The sequence below is a fragment of the Lacerta agilis genome, chromosome 17, assembly GCF_009819535.1.
Source record: "Lacerta agilis isolate rLacAgi1 chromosome 17, rLacAgi1.pri, whole genome shotgun sequence".
Taxonomy (NCBI): Eukaryota; Metazoa; Chordata; class Lepidosauria; order Squamata; family Lacertidae; genus Lacerta; species Lacerta agilis.
In genome coordinates, this window is record NC_046328.1 from 23449997 (window position 1) to 23470400 (window position 20404).

The following is a 20404-nucleotide window of genomic DNA, read 5'->3' on the forward strand; positions in this document are numbered from 1 at the left end:
TTTAAATGAGATCCTAAATTTAAATTTTCCTGGAAGAGGGGTGCGCATTAATGTGCTGAAGTTTTTATTTTATTTAAACTGTGTATATATATATATATATATATAACATTTCATTTCCCCCTACTTCACTTTTTATATGCCCTCTCCCAACTATGTAGGTATATGCTTGCATATAACCCATGAGAATCCCTTCTTGTGTCTAACAGTGGACAGTATTTTGCAAAGGCTTTGCCGTAATAAATGTGTTCATCTTTACGGGGCCACAGGAATTTAGCTAAAAAAGAAAGGAAGAAAAGAAACCCTCAGCCTTGTAGACAAAATCCAGCACACACCATCACAATAGTTTATAATTTCTGGGGCGCTGTCCTTTGGGGTTGAGAATAATGAAATGGTGGCAAATGGATGGGTTTATGAGTTAATACATTTATTCCCTTCCTTTTTTTCCCCCAACCAAGAGACCCGAAAAAGAAAGACCTGGAGGAGAAAGAGAGGTCTGTTCCTCCTCCTGGCGATGCTGCCCTTGCTGGCGAAGTAGATAGCCGGGGTTGGTTGTTATCTTTGGTTATCTAGCTGTATGAGTGGGGTCAAGTCTTCATAAAGCTAGATAACCGAAAGTAAAAATAACCCCATTACACGCCTGAGGAGGAGAAGAGAGAAGACTTTTAGAAAAGGAAAAGGAAAGATCTCTAAGAAAACAGAGACAGAAACAAAAGCCCTCTTGATGCTCATGCAGTGAATAGAAGATGTGGAAACGGAGAGAGAGAAAAAAATCTCATTTCTGGATGCTAGAAGCTGAAGGTAAGCATTTTGAATTCCCAAACCCATTTCATTTTCATCCTTGGAGTAGCTGTGCTTAGATGCAGCTGTGGAGTAACGGCCACAAGAGGCCTGATGTTTGATGATGTTGTGTGGATAGATCTTGCTTTGCCGTTGTTATTCAGACTGCTGTGGCCAGTGGGGAGGGAGGGAGGGAGGGAGGGAGGGAGCTCCCTGGCCCTGGCTTCCTCCCCCACTGACAGGCCCCCTTTGCTGACTTTTCATGTTCCATGGAAGCAATATTGCAAAGGTGTAAAGGGTGGCACATCTGTAGGGAGCACAGGATAGCAATTACTCAGATACCACGTATTGTGGAGAATTCCAAAGGGGTTCATGGAATAAAATCCACAAAATGCTAATAAAACACCGTAACACGTTGATTTGAATGAGCAATGAGAGAGGCATCATGGAAAGCCTGTGTGAACCAAGTCTTAAGTAAGTGCCAAAAACTTTGCAGTGCACATGCTTGTCTAATACCATTATAGACATGTGTGAGATTCTTTAGATGTGATTTCTGCATTGCAGGGGGTTAGACTAGACTCTACAATTCTATGAGGTTGCACTGTAAGTAAATGCTAAAACATAAAATATGATGGGTTTAAGTATATATTTGCTTCTGGGGCTCTTCTCCTTGGCTACCACAACAACGAGTACATTTCTGGTAACAGGCCTGTTAGTGATCATTGCCACAGTGGCACAATTCTCTCCCGTAGGTTTCGGAGTTGAGAAATGAGCTGGCTTGATTTGCCTCCATTAGTCGGCTTTGACCAGAGACCCCACTGGGGAAAGTGCTTCTGCCATAGGCAGCTTTGCCCCGTATACCTGAAGGAGCATCTCCACCCCATTGTTCAGCCCAGACACTGAGGTCCAGCTCCGAAGGCCTCCTGGTGGTTCCCTCCCTGCGAGAAGTGTAGTTACAGGTAACCAGGGCCTTCTCAGTAGTGGCGCCTGCCCTGTGGAATGCCCTCCTGTCAGATGTCAAGGAGATAGATAATTGTACAACTTTTAGAAGACATCCGAAGGCAGCCCTGTATTGGGAAGTTTTTAAAAAATAAATAAATGATTTAAAAAATAAATAAATACATAAAATACAATAAGAAACTATTCTACAGAACAAGAATATAAAAAAAAACTGAGGAAAAAAGTAAGGGGAGAAAAGGGGGGAAATACAGTACCTATAAGTCACTTTACCATACAATCGTACCTTGGATCCTGAACACCTTGCGAGTCAAATGTTTTGGCTCCCAAATGACGCAAACCCGAAAGTGAGTGTTCCGGTTTGTGAACGTTCTTTGGAACCTGACCATTCGGTGAGGCTTCCGTGGCTTCTGATTGGCTGAAGGAGCTTCCTGCAGCCAATGGAAAGCCACGCCTTGGTTTTCAAATGTTTTGGAAGTCGAACGGACTTCTGGAATGGATTCTGTTCGGCATCCAAGGTACCATTGTATTTATATCATATATATCCTGTCATTTATCCACATGCAGAGAGGAAGAGCCTCCCATCTGCCAGCTTTTAGAAGACATCGGAAGGCAGCCCTGTCTAGGAAAGTTTTTAATGTTTGATGCTTTATTGTGCTTTAATATTTTGCTGGAAGCCTCCCAGTGGCTGGCGCAACCCAGTCAGATGGGTGGTTAATATTGGTGGTGGTAATGGTGGTGATGCTTTTTAGATAAATGGTCCATTGCTCCATTTAGCTTGGTTTATGATCCCAGCCTAATACCCAGTGGCATAGGGAGGGGGGGCGAAGGGGGCAGGGAGCCCCAGGTACCCCCCTGGAGAGGGTGACACTCTGGGCACCCCTCCCTGGCTCGCCTCTGCCCAGCACGTAGGCGCAGTGTGCGTCCGACGCATGCGTCATATGCACGCTGCGCATGCGTGCTGGGAGCGAAACCACGCCCCCGGGTACTTCCAGGTTTGCAGCCCTGGGTAGCTGGGCGGCTTCCTCTGCCCCTGCTAATACCTGCTTGGAGGTGGCATCTGGAACCATCACCGCGGGAAGAAGTTACCCTCAGCCTTCCTTTCTGCCAGCTTTTCATCAGCCTGAAGGAAGGAGCCTCTGCTTTTCAGGGACCGTTGAAGTATGTCAGGAAGAGAAGACAAGGAGATCCTGGAGGAATCAGTTAGCAAGGGGAAGGCATGCCATCAGAGCTGGCATCAGATGAAGTCAATGTTGGGCACCTGCCAACAGAGTGGGTGCCCACTCTGGCAGGGGCACAACTGCTGACCCCCAAACATCCTTGGGCTCTCTTGATTTTCTGCCTTGCTTGCTGTCACTGCCTCAGAGGAAGGGCCATAGCTCAGTGTTTTGTATGCAAAAGGCAGGTGCTGAGATTGTATGCAAAAGGCAGGTGCTGAGATCTAGCAGGTGCTAGATGGTCAGACCTATGTATAAGGCAGTTTCTTATGTCCCTAAAATTTTTATGAGGTTCTTCTAATTCTCACTTGGTTTTTTCTTTCTCGCCGACCTGGATTATCCCAAGAAGCTGCTCCTGTGGGGAACCTCGTATCGCCTCTGCATTCTTCTGACTCTCTTCTAGAAGGAAATTTTGGACTTCCAGCTGTCATCTGAATTCCCTGGCATTACGGTCAGTGTGGTTTCCCCAGTCATTTGGAAAGATATTGTAGAGCTTTGGTGTAGCAGAATTGGGAAAGAATAATAAGTATTACTGGTGCACTTTTACAGTGAATCTTGCCAGCCTTATACAACAGAGGAGTGAGTTTTCTTAATTTTAAAAGAAGTATTAAATTGAGTAGCAGTTAATACAAAATAGGCAGAAGAGGGAATAATTCTCCATCGTGTACAAGTGTGTGTGTGTGTGTGTGTGTGTGTGTGTGTGTGTGTGTGTAAAAATACGTATGTGGAATTAATTATTTAATCTTAGAATTACTGTTCGTTCTTCCTTACAGTAATGAACACATTAAAAACTAAGAAATCCTAGAATATTTTGTAGTGCAAGGATTTGAAAGCTGTCCCTCCTGTCCCTTAATTTAGATTCCAAATTCCGAAATCCCTCCCCATTATATGCCCATTCAACTGCTTCAGTCTGCAGAACTGGCAGCATTACAGATGATACATAATACCAAATTGTCCACATTTGTACAAACAGTTTTGTTTACACAAGCCCATCCAGATAATATAGTATGTTTTGATCTGTTTTTAGTTTATCACTGTTTTTAATTTTTTAGACATTTTAAATAGTTGCCTTTAACTGTTTTTACCGTTAATTTTATTGTCTTATTCTTTTTGTAAACTGCTTTGAGGTGCCACCAAAATCTGTTTGGATCAGCTTTCCCCCCCTCCAGAGATTTTGGACCACAACTCCCATCAACCCCCAGCCCACGTGTTTGTGCTGTCTGAAACCATGGGGAAACATGGCTGCGCTGCAAGAGGCTGATGGGAGTTGCAGTCCAAAACATCTGGAGGGCACAGGGTATGGGGAGGAGGCTGAGCTAGTGGATGTAGGCACATAGAAGTGAAATTTTAGATGGTAAACATCCTCAGGACTTGGGGGGGGGGCGCAATCATGCCTGGATCAGAGGCTGCAACAAGCGGTCTTTCCTCTCCCGCCTCCTGCGAAAAGGCCTTGTGTTTCTTTCTAAAGCTGTTGTCCCAAGCATGTTTTAGGGAGGGGGAAAACACTACTGAAAACAGTGGGGTGCTTGCAGTGGACATTTGGCTAGGATTGAAGTGGGTAGCGGTGGTGGGTGTAATAATTCCAACGCAGGAGCTGTTCTGGGGTTGCACATCAGAGGCTGTTGCATGATTCGTAGTGGAGAGGGTGGCTGTATGCAAGTTTTTGGGTGTTACTATCGAGCAGGGTATGACCTGGAGCGCTAATACCATTGCTCTGGTAAAGAAGGCCCAGCAGAGACTTTATTCCCTCAGACTTTTAAAGAAGAACAATATGAGTGAGAGACTGCTGGTGTCCTTCTATCGAGGCAGCATAGAGAGCATTCTTATATGCTGTATCTGTGCTTGGTTTGCCAGTTGCACAGTCACCGACAGGAAAATACTCCAGAAGGTCATAACCACAGCCGGTATGCCGGTGGGCTCAATCCTTCCGGTGCCCCCGTGCCAGTGCTGTCAAGTATCCCGTTTTCCCCGGGAATCTCCCTTATTTCAAGCAGTTTCCTGCTGCTATCCCTTATTTTTTATATCCCTTTAATTTCCCGTTTTTTTCAAAGGAAGCAGCTCCTCTCCCTTCCCCTGCTGGCCAGGGACTGGGAAGACCTCACCTCCTTGCAGCCTCAAAGCAAGCGGGAGCCATTTCCTGCGCTTACAGGCATCGTAGCCCACAGGCAGCGTTTCCAAAATACAGTAAGCCTACTGAGCGCATTCACACCAGTGCTGCCCACTTTTGCTTCTGGCTCCGCCCACCACTGCCATGTGACTGTCCCCGGGATAGGTGAGGCTGCTGATCCCTTATTTTCAAATCCAAAACTTGACAGCTATGCCCCGTGCGTCTGGGGCGTCCGGGGGAGAGCACTTTCTTCTCCCTAGAGCCAGAGATTCCTCATACTTTGGGGATCTGAACAGGAGAGCAACTTCAACTGTGCAGGGAATAGGAGGGGGAAGGGCAGCAGCTGGGGAAAACCTTCAAAGAGGAAACACAAAATCTCCCCTGAAAAGGTGATGTGAATAATTTCTCCCTTGGGCGGCAGAATACTTCGAGTCCTCCCTGTCATTGCTCCTCCTGTTCTAGACCTGTGCTGCTCCTGGATTCAGCAAGCAGTGACAAGATGACTAGGTGCCCAACTTGGGCTGCACTGGGCTGGCATATGCCCCAACTGTCCCTGGTAACCTGAGGCAGTTCCCCTTCCATGGTCCCTGCCCCTGGTAAATCAGTGCCCAAACCATGTCTCAGTTTGGCCCTTTGGGGAGATTTGAGACTGGAAAGTGCCTTTCATTAGGAGTTGCTGTTCTTGAGGTTCAGCCCATCACCCCTTCTCTCTAAAAGGGGGGCGGGGACACACCTATCTAGATAGTAAATGTTGCTGCGTATTTTCAACTTGCAGCTGCTCTCGAATGACCGCCTTCAAGATGCATTGCAAGAGCGGTTCCAGAAAAGCAGCCATCTTAATCTCTTGAGACAATGCAAAAGAAAAGTGACCAGTCGTACTCGGAAGCTGATGCTGTAGTAAATTTGTCAGCCTCCAAGGTACCACAAGACCCTCTGTTGCTGTGGCAAGACAAACCATTTCTAAAGCTTCCTTTTAAGAGTGCAATGACAGTTAAGCTTACTAGCACAAGGTTCAAGGCAGGGAAGTGAAATAGGGGATGGGTAGCATTCCTTGCGCAAGGACAGTGTTTCCAGTTTCATCTGTGAAGTGCTGGCGGTGGGGAGTGAGTTTTAGCAGTGGAGGGACTCCGAAATAACAGGGAACAAAGGCAAAAGAACAAGGACCTCTGGTGTTAGCTCTCTGTGCTTGGTGCTGAATCTATTTCCTTAAAGCAATATGCCACTGAATGCTGGTTGGTGGGAAGAGCACCATAGCTCTCAGGTCCTCCTTGCAGGCTTCCCATTGGGGCAGCTGGTTGGTGACTGTAGAAACAGGATGCTGCGCTAGATTGACCCTCTTTGGCCTGATCCAGCAGGGCTTTTAAAGCAGTGGTTGGGTGACCATCTGTCATGCATGCTGTAGTTGAGATTCCTGCCTTGCAGAGGGTTGGATAAGATGACCCATGGGGTCCCTTCCAACTCTACACTTCTATGATTTTTTTTTATTCTTGCCAGTAACAGTGGGAGAGGGCCCTTGCTTCCATGCCCTGCCTATGGTCTTCCTGGAGAAATCTGATTGGCCACTGTGAGAATAGGATGCTGGGCTAGATCGGTTTCTTGTCTGCTGCAGCAGCCAGGCTCTTATGTCCTGATAAGCTATCAGAAGAGTGCATTTGTTTTGTAAACACTGAAAATGCCTCTCCCCCAAATTCTGAATAAGGAACCACAAGACTGGTGAATGAGAGGAATGGAGCAAGGCAAGCAAAATCACACAGAGTTTATTCTGCTTCCCAGATCCAGGTTTTCAAATGATTTGGGGGGAAATAACAAGCATGGGAATTCGGAAGAGAGGCAGGCAACTCCCCCAACAAGCTTCAGCTGCAAAGTAGGTCAGTTTGGTGATGAAAAATTGGCTCAGATGCCCACTCTGCAAGGCGGGGGGAAAGTATAGAGACAGTCCCAGACAAAGCATGAGATGTTTTGTCTCCAAGAGACTTTTGTAGCTTTAGAAAGAGGGATCCTTTCTCTGCACTAGGTATTGATAATGTAGTTTTCACTTCTTGTCTTATGTCACAGGAGTATCTGATGATCCATATGCCGCCGCCCCTCATAAAGAATCTATGGGAGTTAACATATATTTAGATTTTCCAGTTCTGGGCTTTGACTTGGGACACCATGCTCAGGTCTTCAAGAGGGAAACTTGAGAGTTGCCTCCAAGTTTCAAGAGAGCGAATGTGCCACACGTGGAAATAATTGATGTTTTGATCAGGACTGCGTTGGCATTGGGAGCTGGTTTGATCATTCCAATGGCCAGAGCTCCTCACTACCCACTTTGGAGTTATTCATCATGACTCTAGCAGGCAGTGTTCAAAATGTACAGGCCTTGTGGAGTTAGTTTGGGGTACCCGAACACTAATCTTTCATCTGTTGCTGGGCAAGCTGCTTCTTCGGAAAGCTCAAGTGATCCGATTTTTCTCACTAGAAAAATGCAGTGCCCCCCACTGTGGGAATGTTCAGGGATGCAGGAGAGGATACATTGTTTATTCTATCCTATTCCAACTTGTGTTAACAAGTTCAATAATACCAGGAGAGTTTACATTCCCCTTTTAAACACACACACAGCGGATGCTTGCTCAGGTTCGCTAAAACCTCTACAATAATACTGTCCTGGTATTTTCCCCTTTATGCCTCCTAAAAGATAAGACACGACACAGTGTTCTTATAAAAGTATAAGAAGAGTTTACTCACACATCTGTTCACAACAGGATCCCTGAAGGCAGACTTTAGCTTAGTAAAAGTTACATGCTTGCCGGAGACTATTCCATAGGGGAGATAGCTCATTTTGTCCTCTCTTGGCTGGAGGACAAGAGAGCATCTTTAGCTAAGAAGATGTTGCTTCCTTGAGAGCGAAGTCAAAAGAAGAGAGAGATGGCATCTGGCCTCTTTGCTTTTGTTTAACCTGCACAGGTGAGGCCACACCCTCCTCCAGTCACATGCAGAGCAAGTCTGTCCCAGCCCAGGAGAAACAGGAAGTTCCGACTGGCCAGATCAGACATCCGCTTTCTATATCCACTCTAGGGATGTTGTACTTGACTGCTCCCGTGTTTCACATCCCACACCCACAATGAAATACAAATAGCAATTGCATGTTCTGAAGGCACTGACTGGACTTGAGGTTAAGCCCTCCAATTGTTTCTGGACTCTAAGTATCTTAAAGACATCCTTGGACAAACAAGCTTGTGTGTGTGTGTGTGTGTGTGTGTGTGTGTGTGTGTGTGTGTTTGCACATGTGCCAGTATGAGGCACGGACACAGCTTGGAAGAGGGGAGCTTGCAGCCAATGCAGGGATTTCAGGATTGCTGGCACACGATCCCCTTTCATTGCTCTCATCAGCAGCTGGGCAGTTGCATTCTGCACTCACTGCAACTTCTGGGCCATTTTCAAGCAGAGGCACATTGCAGTAGTCCAGCTGTGAGGGTTACCAGCCAGGGCATGGATCACTGAGGCTAGGCAACCCCCACCCCCTGTGTTGCATAGTAAGCTCTGCTCTAGTTATATTTGATCTGCCTGTGCAGAGAAGGGGTGGGGGGAGAACAATGTGACCCCAGTTTCAGAGCTGAGGGGAATTAAGGCACTGAACCATCTGGTGCAATGGTGGCTTAGTGGTCTAAGCACTGGCTTTGGGCATTCCTGCATTCCTTAGACCCGTCAACTCAAATTCTTCTGGATCTGCTGCCTCTCTTTAAATTTTAAGCCCACGAGATCAGCCCCAGCACACAGGGGCAACAGAGCAGCTTTGCCTGTTACGTGAGAGACCACCAGTTGGATGTGTGAGCAACTCCCAGCAACTGGTATTTCAAGGTGTCCTGTTTCCAACAGGGGAGGTAGGACATAGTCATTGTGACTTTCTAAGTTGGCCAGAGGTTGCGGTGATGTGCTTCAAGATGATGTGCCAAGTGGAGAAGAGGCCCTTGGTCAGCTCTGTGGATTTAGGGTTAGCTTTTGATGAACACGGAGCTGAGAAATGTAATCAACTATAGTTTTAGTTGATTATTTGAGATTATACATTATTTGAGTCACATTTTTCAGAAACTAGGTCAGCATTAGTAGCTTGCATTGGGGCAAGCTCCAAGGACAGGACATTCTGGGATCTGCATGCCATTGAATGGAAATGCTTTTCTCAACATTTGAGAGGTGGGGGATGTTTTGTGTGAGCGGTGTGAGTTAAGAGCAGGTGTGTTTATTTACCTGAAACTAGTTTCCCCCTCTTCTTTTTCTGGCTCTAGTAATGTGGGAGGGGGAAATAAAAATCTGGGCAGCTGGCTGTCCCTCTGCAAATCATCAGCAAAGATGATTCATTGTGGATTAAATCAGTTAAATCACACATCTACACTTAAGAAGAGGTGAAGCAGTCTTCCACAACCTTTGTCCTTCCAGATGTTTTGAACTACTACTCCCATCAGCCCCAGGGGCTGTGCTCTCAACAACCCTGGCATCTTGGTGGCTTGGTCTGATGGGAATTGTGGTGCAAAATATCTGGGAGGAACCAGACTAGGGAAGGCTGGTGTATCGGCATGGCTGCGAGTGGAGTCTACTACAGTTCAGTTTTTTTTTCACACATTCAAGGCCCCAGACATGTGTGAGATCCATTCCCAGAAGAGGTAGAGAAGGCCACCAATTTAGATGGCTTTGCAAGCAGGTTAGACAAATTCATGGAGGGATGCTATGATGGCTATATGCTCCCTCAACTGCTGGTATTCAGAGGATTAACACCCCCAACTTCAGGGAGGAAGCACATGTGGGGAGCAGGCTCTTAAGCTCAGGTCCTGCTTGTGGGCTCCCCATTGGGGCAGCTGGCTGGCCACTGTGAGAGCAGGATACTGGGTCCCCTTTGTCCTGATCCAGTAGCCAGGCTCTTCTGATGTTCATATACTCAAATTCGACCTTGTGACCTGCCTGAGGCATCATCCTGATTCATTATGGCCGTCTCAGCCTGAAGTGGCAAGTATTGTGGCTTTGGGCGATCTTAGAGATACAGTTCTGCTGCCAGACATGTCGCCCTGATTACGCCCTGGCTGTTATTAGATGTGATGTTGGCAGAGCACCTGACATTGGCCTGGGGGGGGGGTGTTTTCTGGGGGCCTTAAGCCTGCCTGGATCCTCCTGGTGATGGAAATTCAAGTTGTAGCGGGTCCGGAAACCATGACTCAGCAGGATCCCCAGATCACCCACAAAACTGCATTTGTTCAGCTTGCAAAGCAAGCAGTTGCAAACAGTATTTGTTTGCAGAGGGGTAGGAAATAAGGTGGCTTGTGTAAGCAACTATTCCATTGGAATTCAGAGTGGGGTGGGAAGGAACATTAAATCAGTTGCTGGCCTCTGAATCCAGAGATTTCTGTGAATCTCAAGCTTACCGGTAATTTTTCTCTGTCATACAAAAGCACATTTGAAATTGCATGTAGAATGATGCATAATGTAGCCTTATCTATAATCTGAAGTACTTCTGGAGTGATACAGAATATGATATATTGGATTTTATGTTAAGTTTAGTGAGATCCTGAGGGCAGCAGGATAAGATAGGTCAGATATTTGTATAATTTATTATTATTACTTTTATAGGCCAACCTTCACCAAATGGTTCCAGGGTGGGTTTCAAACAGTTCCGCCCCCCCCCTTCAAGCTTATTTTATTGATTTTTCACAAAAAAGCATTAAATTGTTGTCTAGTATCATAACTTGCATTACCTAAACAATACAAGAGTGCCCTTATTTGGACAAATCAGTTACTTAAATAACCTTTCCAAATATTTTTCTGAGCAGTGGGCAATGGGAACTCGCTTTCATATTCAATGACATAAGAAATAAATGGATGCTACACCATGTCAAACTTGTCTCATTTGGAAGTTCCTTTTAGAACCCTTCTGCGGCAGGTGAAGCTTTCTGATACTGTAATGCCACATCCCACACAACATTAACCCAATAGATCCATAGGTATTTCTGATTGATTTTTCCACTGCTGGGCTAACACCAGGCATGCTGCAGTCAGAAGGAAACATTTTAGTTCTTTATGTCCCTTAACACTACTTGAGCTTAGGTCCAGGACGGGGAATGCTAGTGCTAGGTTAGGCGGCAAGGGTTGCTTAGGGACAATAGAAATAACCGTGAAAACACGGATCCAGAATTTTGGTTCAATAATACATTCCTGTCATACATGCAGGCTTCCCATGGACAGGGAAGGATGGAGGAGCTAAGAGAGCCTGCTCATGCCTTTCCTTGCACAACTGTCTTGCCAGATATACCAGTTGGGTCCCCAAATATCTGGGGATGCTGCCGCCACACACCCTATTAACCCTTACAGCCCCCAGGCTGGGTGAATTCTAGGAGATGGTCTTCTGCCCCCCCCCCCCAGCCAGTGTGGTGCAGTGGTTAGTGTGTCAGATTAGGACCTGGGAGATAGAATCATAGAGTTGGAAGAGACCACAAGGGCCATCCAGTCCAACCCCCTGCCAAGCAGCAAACACCATCAAAGCGTTCCTGACAGATGGCTGTCAAGCCTCTGCTTAAAGACCTCCAAAGAAGGAGACTCCACCACACTCCTTGGTAGCAAATTCCACTGCTGAACAGCTCTCACTGTTAGGAAGTTCTTCCTAATGTTTAGGTGGAATCTTCTTTCTTGTAGTTTGAATCCATTGCCCCGTGTCCGCTTCTCTGGAGCAGCAGAAAACAACCTTTCACCCTCCTCTATATGACATCCTTTTATATATTTGAACATGGCTATCATATCACCCCTTAACCTTCTCTTCTCCAGGCTAAACATACCCAGCTCCATGAAGCTCACAGGGTGACCTTGGGCCTGTCACAGCCTCTCAGCCTGATGTACCCTCATGGGGTCATTGTGAGGATAAAATGGAGCTGGGGAGAGAACTTTGTACATCAGGCATAGGCAAACTCGGCCCTCCAGATGTTTTGAGACAACAGTTCCCATCATCCCTGACCACTGGTCCTGTTAGCTAGGGATGGTGGGAGTTGTAGTCCTAAAACATCTGGAGGCCTGAGTTTGCCTATGCCTGTTGTACATCATCTCAGGCTCCTCAGAGGAAAAGTGGAGCATAAGAGTTATTGTTACTGGTTTTATCTCCAATAATGCCCACATTGAAAGGTCTTCCTGCTTGTGGTGATATTAGCGAGGGGCTGGCATAAAGGCCCCCTTCTTCCCCTTGTCTTCTCCAGCTAGCCGCTGGTCTCTCTCGGAAGTGTGTGGGTGTGCTTGGCTCATTGAGCTGAAGCACTTGCATCTGGAAAACCTTGAAAGACGCTTTTGTTGAGACTGCAGGGTTTGGAGAAAGACGTGTGGATTGCGCTTTGCTAAGGAGCGTGGGTCTTGGGTAAACGCAGCGACTCTCCTCCATCTCAGCATTCCGCCTTCGGAAATGTTATTGTCTTCCCGCTCCCCCTCCCTTGCTTTCCAAGAGGGCAATTTAAACATTCCGTTTCTTTTCCTTTTCTCCTCTTTCTTGGTGTGACTCTGCAGACTGATTTCTGCAGAAGTTAAAATTTGAAACGGCAGCGACAACAACAACAACCAGGCTACTGTATTAACTGAGAAGTGGACTCTTCTTTTCCACGAGTCTCGGATATTTCAAAGCTCCGGGGAAACACCTTTTCTTTGTTGTAAAATGCCCTGTGTTTATTGAAAAGTGTGCATAATATGAAGTGCAAACTTTAGTAACAGCAAAGGGGCGAAAGCAGCAGCCATGCAGCAGAACAATGAAAACCATAACATGCATGGAATGAAAATATTAAAAGTCCTTGCCACCAAAATGACAACAGGCAAGCAGCGCTGGAGAGTCACAGACTTGGACTAGTACCTTGAAGGACAACTAGTCCAAACTCTGCTTTCTCAATGTGGGGAATCCTCAGGAGACACCCCTCCCACTCAGCCTCAGCTTAGAGGCCTCTAGCTGGCGAGAGCCTGGCCAGCCACCCCCTCGGGCTGGGGGGCGGCATGGGGGTCAGGGCTCCAGTGCTCTTCTGTCTTCCAAAACCATGAGGCACTGTTGCTTGCTTACCAAGAGGCAGGGATGCCAACTTGAATAAAATATTGTGGGAGGGGGCAGGTAAGACCGACGCTGCATAATTGATCACATGGTGTGGAGCACGCACACAATTTGAATGACAATGCTCATCAACTTTTTTGGGGGGTGGGCCCCATCAAATATTTTATGGGGGGCAAAGATCTCTCAGTCCCTAGGAGTTGGCTTCTATGCCAAGAGGGGAGAGCTGAAGGGGTGCCTAAACAGGAATGTTTTTAGCAGGTGCTGAAAACAGTACAGTGAAGGGTGCCAGCTTAATCTCAAAAGGCAGGGAGTTCCAAATTTAGGCGTTGCCACACTAAACGACTGAGTTCTCATTGATTTATTTGATTTATTTTATTTCTATGCCGCCCTATACCCGAAGGTCTTACCAATACGGAATGAGTATTATGTGGCCCCTGTAGCGGTGCCAGTTTCACAGATCAAAGTGGTCGAGTGGAAACATGTAGTAGGGGAATGTACAGAATGGAGTCTTATTGGCTGGTTTCGATTCCTTATGCACGAAGGCAGAAGTCGTTGCCAAAAACGGGGAGGGGGGGGGAGAGAAACATTTCGAAGAGGGACTGCAATTTATTGAGGATACTTTTAGCTTGAGCTCCATCCTAAGATTCCAGGGTGGGGGTGCAACAGTTTTAAAGCCAACAACTGCAATTAAAGGAGCAAGTTAAAAAAAGCTGTAAATAGTTAAAATTGAAATAAACAAAAATAAAAATAAAAAGCCTTTCAAGCAACCACCTCTGCAGGAGTAGCATGCCGGCACCTCACAAAACCTCTTGCAAATAGTTAGGTCTTTACTGTTACTTTTTGGCAACGGTTGGCCGTGCTGTGCAACCCCAGCTGGACTACAATTTTGGTATTGTTGAGCTGGGAAAGGTTCAGGAAAGGGCAACCAAAATGATCAAGGGGGTGGGGGCGACTCCTATGAGGAAAGGTGACAACAATTGCAGCTTATTCTATTGGGGGGAAGAAAGGTGAATAACGTAACAGTGCTGTGTAAAATGTTCCCCACCATCTCTCATAGTGTGCATGGGGTGTGTGTGTGTGTGAATCTGCCATATTGGGTTTCCCCTCTGTTTTCTAATCAGAATTTCAGCTCTTCACATTTCCGCATCAGTTTGTGATTTTTTTTTTAAAAAAAGTCATATTGAAAATTCATGAGCATTTTTGTGTGAATTTCTTCTAAGAGACACAAGTTTGTGTGAAGTTTTGCCCAATGTACACAATGTTTTGTAAAGACATTTCCCTCAATATAATGCATGTTATGCAGGTAATGTGTGTTATTTACACCAACATATGCATTTTTATGCACTCCTTACCCCAGTAAGTGTGTTTCTGTACTGCAGAACTGCACTACAAAATTCAGAGAAGTGCAAATTTCGAAGGACAGCTGTTTTCTGGTTCTCTTTATTGTTTAGGAGAGCATGAATTACATAGGTTTGCCTTTAAATGTGAACCAAATTAACTTTCTCTCTCATCCCTCCTCATAATATCATAACCCAGCAGGGTCATCCAATGAAGCTGAATATTGAGAGATTCGGGGTAGACAAAATGAAGAGCTTTTTTTGCACCAATTTGGGTTAGTTTAGAAGGGGTTCAGACAAATTCATAGAGGATAAAGGCTATCAATGACTATTAGCTGCAGTGGCTGTGCTTACTACCCCAAGAATAAGAGGGTGACATGTTTGTTTGTATTTTGTAATGATGTTTTTAAATGTAGGAATCCCAACTTGGGAGAAAGGTGGGATATAAATACATTAAATGAACATACATACATGCATAGTAATAAAATGAAACTAGTTGGGGGGGGCAGTTAAAAAACCAAAACACATTTAGAACAAGCAATTAAAATACAGTTTGCCCTGGCAGCAGCCCAGTGAACAGCATCTTTTGCCCCTTGGTTTCCAAAGGCCATCATGAATAAAAAGGTATTGGTCTGCCAACAGAAGATTAACAAAGAGGGAACCCCACAATATGGGAGCAGCCACAGCCCTGGTCTCTCTCTCTCTCTCTCTCTCTCTCTCTCTCTCTCTCTCATGTGTATCGCTACCAACGGTTGCCCTTAGGAAGCTGGACTAGATGGGCCTTTGGTCTTACGGATTTTGGAGCAGCTTTTAAGCAATTTGGTCTGCCCACTGACAAAGGCTTGTGCAAGAAAAGATGCTAGTTGACCATTCCCACTTGGTGGTGTTTGCCTTTGCCAATCTCCTGCTGACCATCTCTTTGTCATGGTGGGACTCGCATTCGAATCATCAATAGCTAGGTGCAAAATGGACGTTGGAAGAACCAGCCGTAATTTCAAGCACTTCAGGTAAACCTGCAGCAAAGGGCTATTGTTAAACTCAAAAACTCGCCCCACAGGAGGCAGTGATGGTCACCTTCCTGATATATGGATCTCTTGCAGATTTCATCTCAGTGGCCCTAAAGGGACTGGAGAAATGATGTAAAGAGCAGAAGTGGGGGGGGGGGGAGAGAGAGCAAGGGAGCTTGGGATCTGCAAGAATGAGGGTACTCATTCGTCATTTGTTAATTCTCAAGGCCTTGGGAAAGGCATACAAATTCATGGAGGAGTGCGCTATCAACAGCTACTCCCCATGATGGCTATGCTCTGCCTTGGCCCCTGTGAGAACAGGATGCTGGACTAGATGGGCCATTTCCCCGATCCAGCAAGCTCTTCCTATGTTCTTATTATCCTGGAGTGGGAACAATATATTCTTGCCTTTCCTTATGGGCAGAAATGTTTGTGGCTACATTTGCCACCCTACCCTCTGTTCAAGGGGATTCTTTATTTGACGTAAAGAACTGTGGCTGGGTTATTAGTTATTTTTGTCCTCCTGGTGAGGATGATGAGAGACTATGCCCCCCCTACCCCCGCAATTGGAAGAGGCTCGAAATCCCCTCCAGGTGGCAATGCGACGCAGCCGCCAATTCCCCAGCAAGAGCACATCACTCATTCACTTGCGCGGTCTTTAAATCCACCCAGTGCACCATTAATCCAGGCAGTGCTGCTCAGGCCATTTCTGGAATCCTTAATACAGCAGGTGACTGGCGGGGATAACAGATTAGCGATGGCGCTCCATCCAAGGCTTCATCCTGCCGGGCTCTTGAGCCCTCCATGGGTCCTGGGCAGCTGCCTGTCTCTACCAAATGTGGATGCCAGCCATGAGATGAAGAGCGGTGGCTAAAGCCAAGAAGAAATCGCACAAGATGTGCAGGGTATAAACAGGGTGCTTTATATGAACATGAGAAGAAGCTGCTGGATCAAGCCAAGGGGGGCCCATCTAATCCAGCCTCCTGTTGCCACAGTGGCCAACCAGGTGCCCCCAAGGGAAAACCAGTGGTGGGAACACACTGGATGTGGAATAAGCTGTCATGTGAACATACCCTTAATCATCTAATCTGCTTTAAAAGATTTTGATCAAATGAAATGGTGGCAGCAGTGAACTGGGCAGCAGATTTTAGAATAGTTTTTTAATGCAGCTATTTATATTCTCGAGTGCCATCTTGAGAATCATTCCTTTTGTGTTTGAGAGGATGGGCAATGCCTCTCATCTACAGCAACTGCCAGTTCATGCCAGGCTGGATCCTGGCGCTGATGTTGAGTTACAGTCCAAAACACCTGGAAGGATGCAGGTTGGCTAATGCAAGAACATCTCAAGAGATGGCTAGGATCCTGGTCTACCTTATCCCTGATGCCTTGGGAATTGTGCTTAGCCTAGAGGCTGTCATGCCAGACCGTTCATCATTCCAAAGAAAAATCATATTGCTTCCGAAAAGATTGTCAGGCTCAGATCCCGAAGAGGAGGGAAAAAATGTAGGAGAAGGACAGTAACGAAATAGTGTTGCTCTATGTAGAATCATAGAATTGTAGAGTTGGAAAGGGACCCCATGGATCAACAAGTCCAACCCCACCCTGCACAGCTAAAGAATCACAGCTAAGAAATCCCTGACAGGTGGCCATCCAACCTCTGCTGGAAAAGTACAGTGAAGGAGAGCCCCCCCCCCCACTTTCTGAGGTCATCCACTCCACTGTCAAACAGCACTTGCCCTCAGAAAGTTCTTCCTAATATATAGTCAGAGCCTCTTTTTTGTCACTGGAATCCATCGGTTTCAGGTTCTGTCCTCTGGAGCAGCAGAAAACAAGTTTTCTCCATCTTCCATGTGACAGTCGTTTGGCTGCTTTTTTGAGGATCATTGGCATCTTGGGTTTTAAATCAATGGTGGGCAAGCAACTGCAGAACTCATGAAAGCAGGCAGGGAGGCACAGAAAGAACTGGGGGTGTCAAGGATGGAGGAATCTGGTCTGAACACTGGAGTGTTCCAAACAGATCCTGATTTCCATCTGCAGAGATGTTGGAGGTCCTGAAACTCTAGCCTGGTTTAGACAGGACCAATTAGGCCTCCCATCACGATTGTTTGGTTCATGTGCAGATTTGAACGGTTAAACTGACACGGTCAATGTTTGACCGCCAAGCCATTCTGTCTTCTTTTGGTTGTGGCTACCATCTGAATTCGAGGCTTAATTTTGCTTTGTCTCTCTTTCTTTCTCTCTCCTCCGCAGACGCATTTTAATTACAGAACTAGCCAATCCCAAGCCATCATTTTGTTTTCTTTGCCGCTGCCCGGGTCCGTTATCATGTTCCACCTATGCGCTTGCGCATGAGTCTCCCTTGGCAAAGCAGACTGCGATGGGGAGGGGGGTTAGAGAAAGAGGCGCTACCGCCTGCCTGGTGCGCTTTCCTAATGACCAGTCTGTTCAAGATTGGGAGTGGCAGGAGGAAGGGAGGGTACCTTGTGAGAGGCAAGCGGTGGTGGGAATGGTTTGCTCAGGATTTGGGGGGGATTAGATAATTCATTACAAGAGCGGCAGCAGCAGAACTCACGCCAAAGGCAGACACAAGCTCCTTTCACCATGATCATGGTGGAGAGCAAAGGCATTAACTCCCCCCCCTCATTAGGCATTCCAAGCCCATCTCTTCTCCTTTTCTTTTAATAGTTAAACCTGATTTGCATGCATTTGCATAATGAACATCATTTGCATTCCCGGTTTGTTGGCTACCTCTGTGGGAAAAGTCAAAGCGGGCGATCTGGGGAGAGGGATTTCAGCAAAGACAAAAGGGAAGATTTCAGTTACCCCCCTTCGCTTGCCTCCCCCCCCCACAGCGAAGAATTTAACACACAACCAGTTCCCCCCTGCTTCTTTGTGGAAGACAGAGAGGCCTGTCAGGATCAGTGTGTATCCTAGCATTTGTTACTGTCTCCCCCAACCACTTCCTGCAATCCTTCATCTCCTCCTGAGTTCTTTCCCCCTTCCTTTTGGTTCCTTCTGAGGGTGTGAGGTGAGAGAAAACAAACTGTGTGAGAGAGAAAGAAAGAGAAAGAAAGAGAGAAAGAGAGAGAAAGAACGAACCACCATTTTAGGTAGCTGGCATCTATAAAATGGCGGATCCCTCACACAGGTCTTGAGCAACGTGGCTGGTGATGTGTCTCAGTTTTTGACGGATTTGCACAGTTCAGAACTTACCTCATGAATTGTCCAGTGTGGGCCCACATACGATCAATGCTACATGCACCAACTCGATCTGCTTTTAAAAAGAATATTATTTTGGTGTGGGTTGTCGTGGCTGGACAGTTTCACAAAACCACACAGGCACACCCAATTGTGTGATTACCAAGCAGAATGACACAAGCTGCTATCCTGAGCATTCTCGTCTATTTGCTTTAAATATATATATACATTTTCTTTTTTATGTTAGTCTGTACGTTGCACCTTTTACAAAAGCAGAGTAGTTCTAGGGGAAGTAGTGCTCAGTTGTTGCTCACCAGAGGAGCATTTGAAGCTGCCTCATACCAGGTCAGACCTTTGGTCCATCTCCCTCAGTACAACTTGACACTGACTGGCAGTGGCTCTCTCTGGACCTGCCTGGAGGTGCTAGGGATTGAATCTGGGACCTTCTGCAGGCAGAGTAGATGTTCTACCAATGAGCCCTGGCTTTCCCCCCGGTGTTTCTGAAAACAATGTTTTGTTATGGGGAATAATGGAGTCTCCCTACAAAGAACAATAATTAGTTTCCGAGTAGAAGAGGGCATGTGCTCTCTCCTTCACCCCAAACTCACACAGGGGGAATGCTTGAAAAGTAGTGCCTATGAAATTTCTAGTGATGGGTGTGGTAACATTTCTTCTCCCTTGAAAAAGTTTTGGGTCTTCTAAGTCCCACTCAGAACAGACCAACTAAAATGGATGGACTTAAGGTAGTTATGGTCCTTGATTTCAGTGCATCTGTCCTGAGTTATTTAAATGCATTATTATTATTATTATTATTATTATTATTATTATTATTATTATTAGCACAGCTTGTCATCATTGTCATAGTGCTCCAAGAATGAGATGTCATGCCTCCTAAAATTCATTTTCCTACATAATTCTTAAGGGAATTGTGTCTTCATCCTTCTCAGCATGTTGTTCCTAGTTTTAATGACACAGTAGCACCTTGTATTATGTAGTTGTGGGAGTGTTCAGGGATGCAGGAGAGGATATATTGTTTAATTATATCCTATTCCAACTTGTGTTAACAAGTTTCACAGTTTAGCAGAGTTACATTCCCCTTTTAAACTTACACAGCGGATGCGTTGCTCAGGCTCGCTAAAGCCTCTATAATAGCTGTCCTGGTATTTTCCCCTTTATTCCCTCCTAAAAGATAAGAAACGACACAGTCTTCTATAAAAGTATAAAAAGAGTTTACTTACACATCTGTTCACAATAGGATCCCAGAAGGCAGACTTAGCTTAGAAAAGTTACATACTCTTGGAGACTATTCCATAAGGGAGATAGTTCCTTTGTCCTCTCTTGACTGGAAGCCAAGAGAGCATCTTTGGCTAAGCATATGATGCTTCCTCGTCGAAGTGTAGTCAAAAGAAGAGAAGAGATGGTGGCCAGTCCTATGCCTTTTGTTACCTGTACAGGTGAAGCCACACCCACCTCTAATCACATGTACAGGAAGTCTGTCCCAGCCCGGGAGAAACAGGAAGTTCCGACTGCCTGGTCCAGGCATTCCCTTCTATGTCCACTCTAGGGATGTTGTACTTGACTGCTCCCGTGTTTCACATCCCACAGTTGATGTGAAAGACTTTTGTGTGATGGGGTTGACTATCTCCAGAGCTCTTCAATTCTGTGTGTCCCCCCCCCAACCTATATAATCTGACAATGACAAGTCAATGGACCACCATAAAGCCAAACAACAGCTAAATTCTGAAAAGTTTAGGACTTCAGGGAAGCTC

At 46.0% G+C, this 20404-nt stretch overlaps 1 long non-coding RNA gene across 2 annotated transcripts in view; it reads left to right on the top strand.

The window, feature by feature from the left end:
* The first annotated feature begins 463 nt into the window (after positions 1 to 463).
* LOC117039029 overlaps positions 464 to 20404 on the top strand; it is a 30934-nt gene continuing 10993 nt past the window's right edge. The window contains exons 1-2 of one of the 2 annotated variants that reach the window (XR_004425729.1): positions 464 to 798; positions 3298 to 3402. This is a non-coding gene — a long non-coding RNA (uncharacterized LOC117039029). The remainder of the gene's footprint in view (positions 799 to 3297; positions 3403 to 20404) is intronic. The other variant, XR_004425730.1, reaches the window with a different exon arrangement.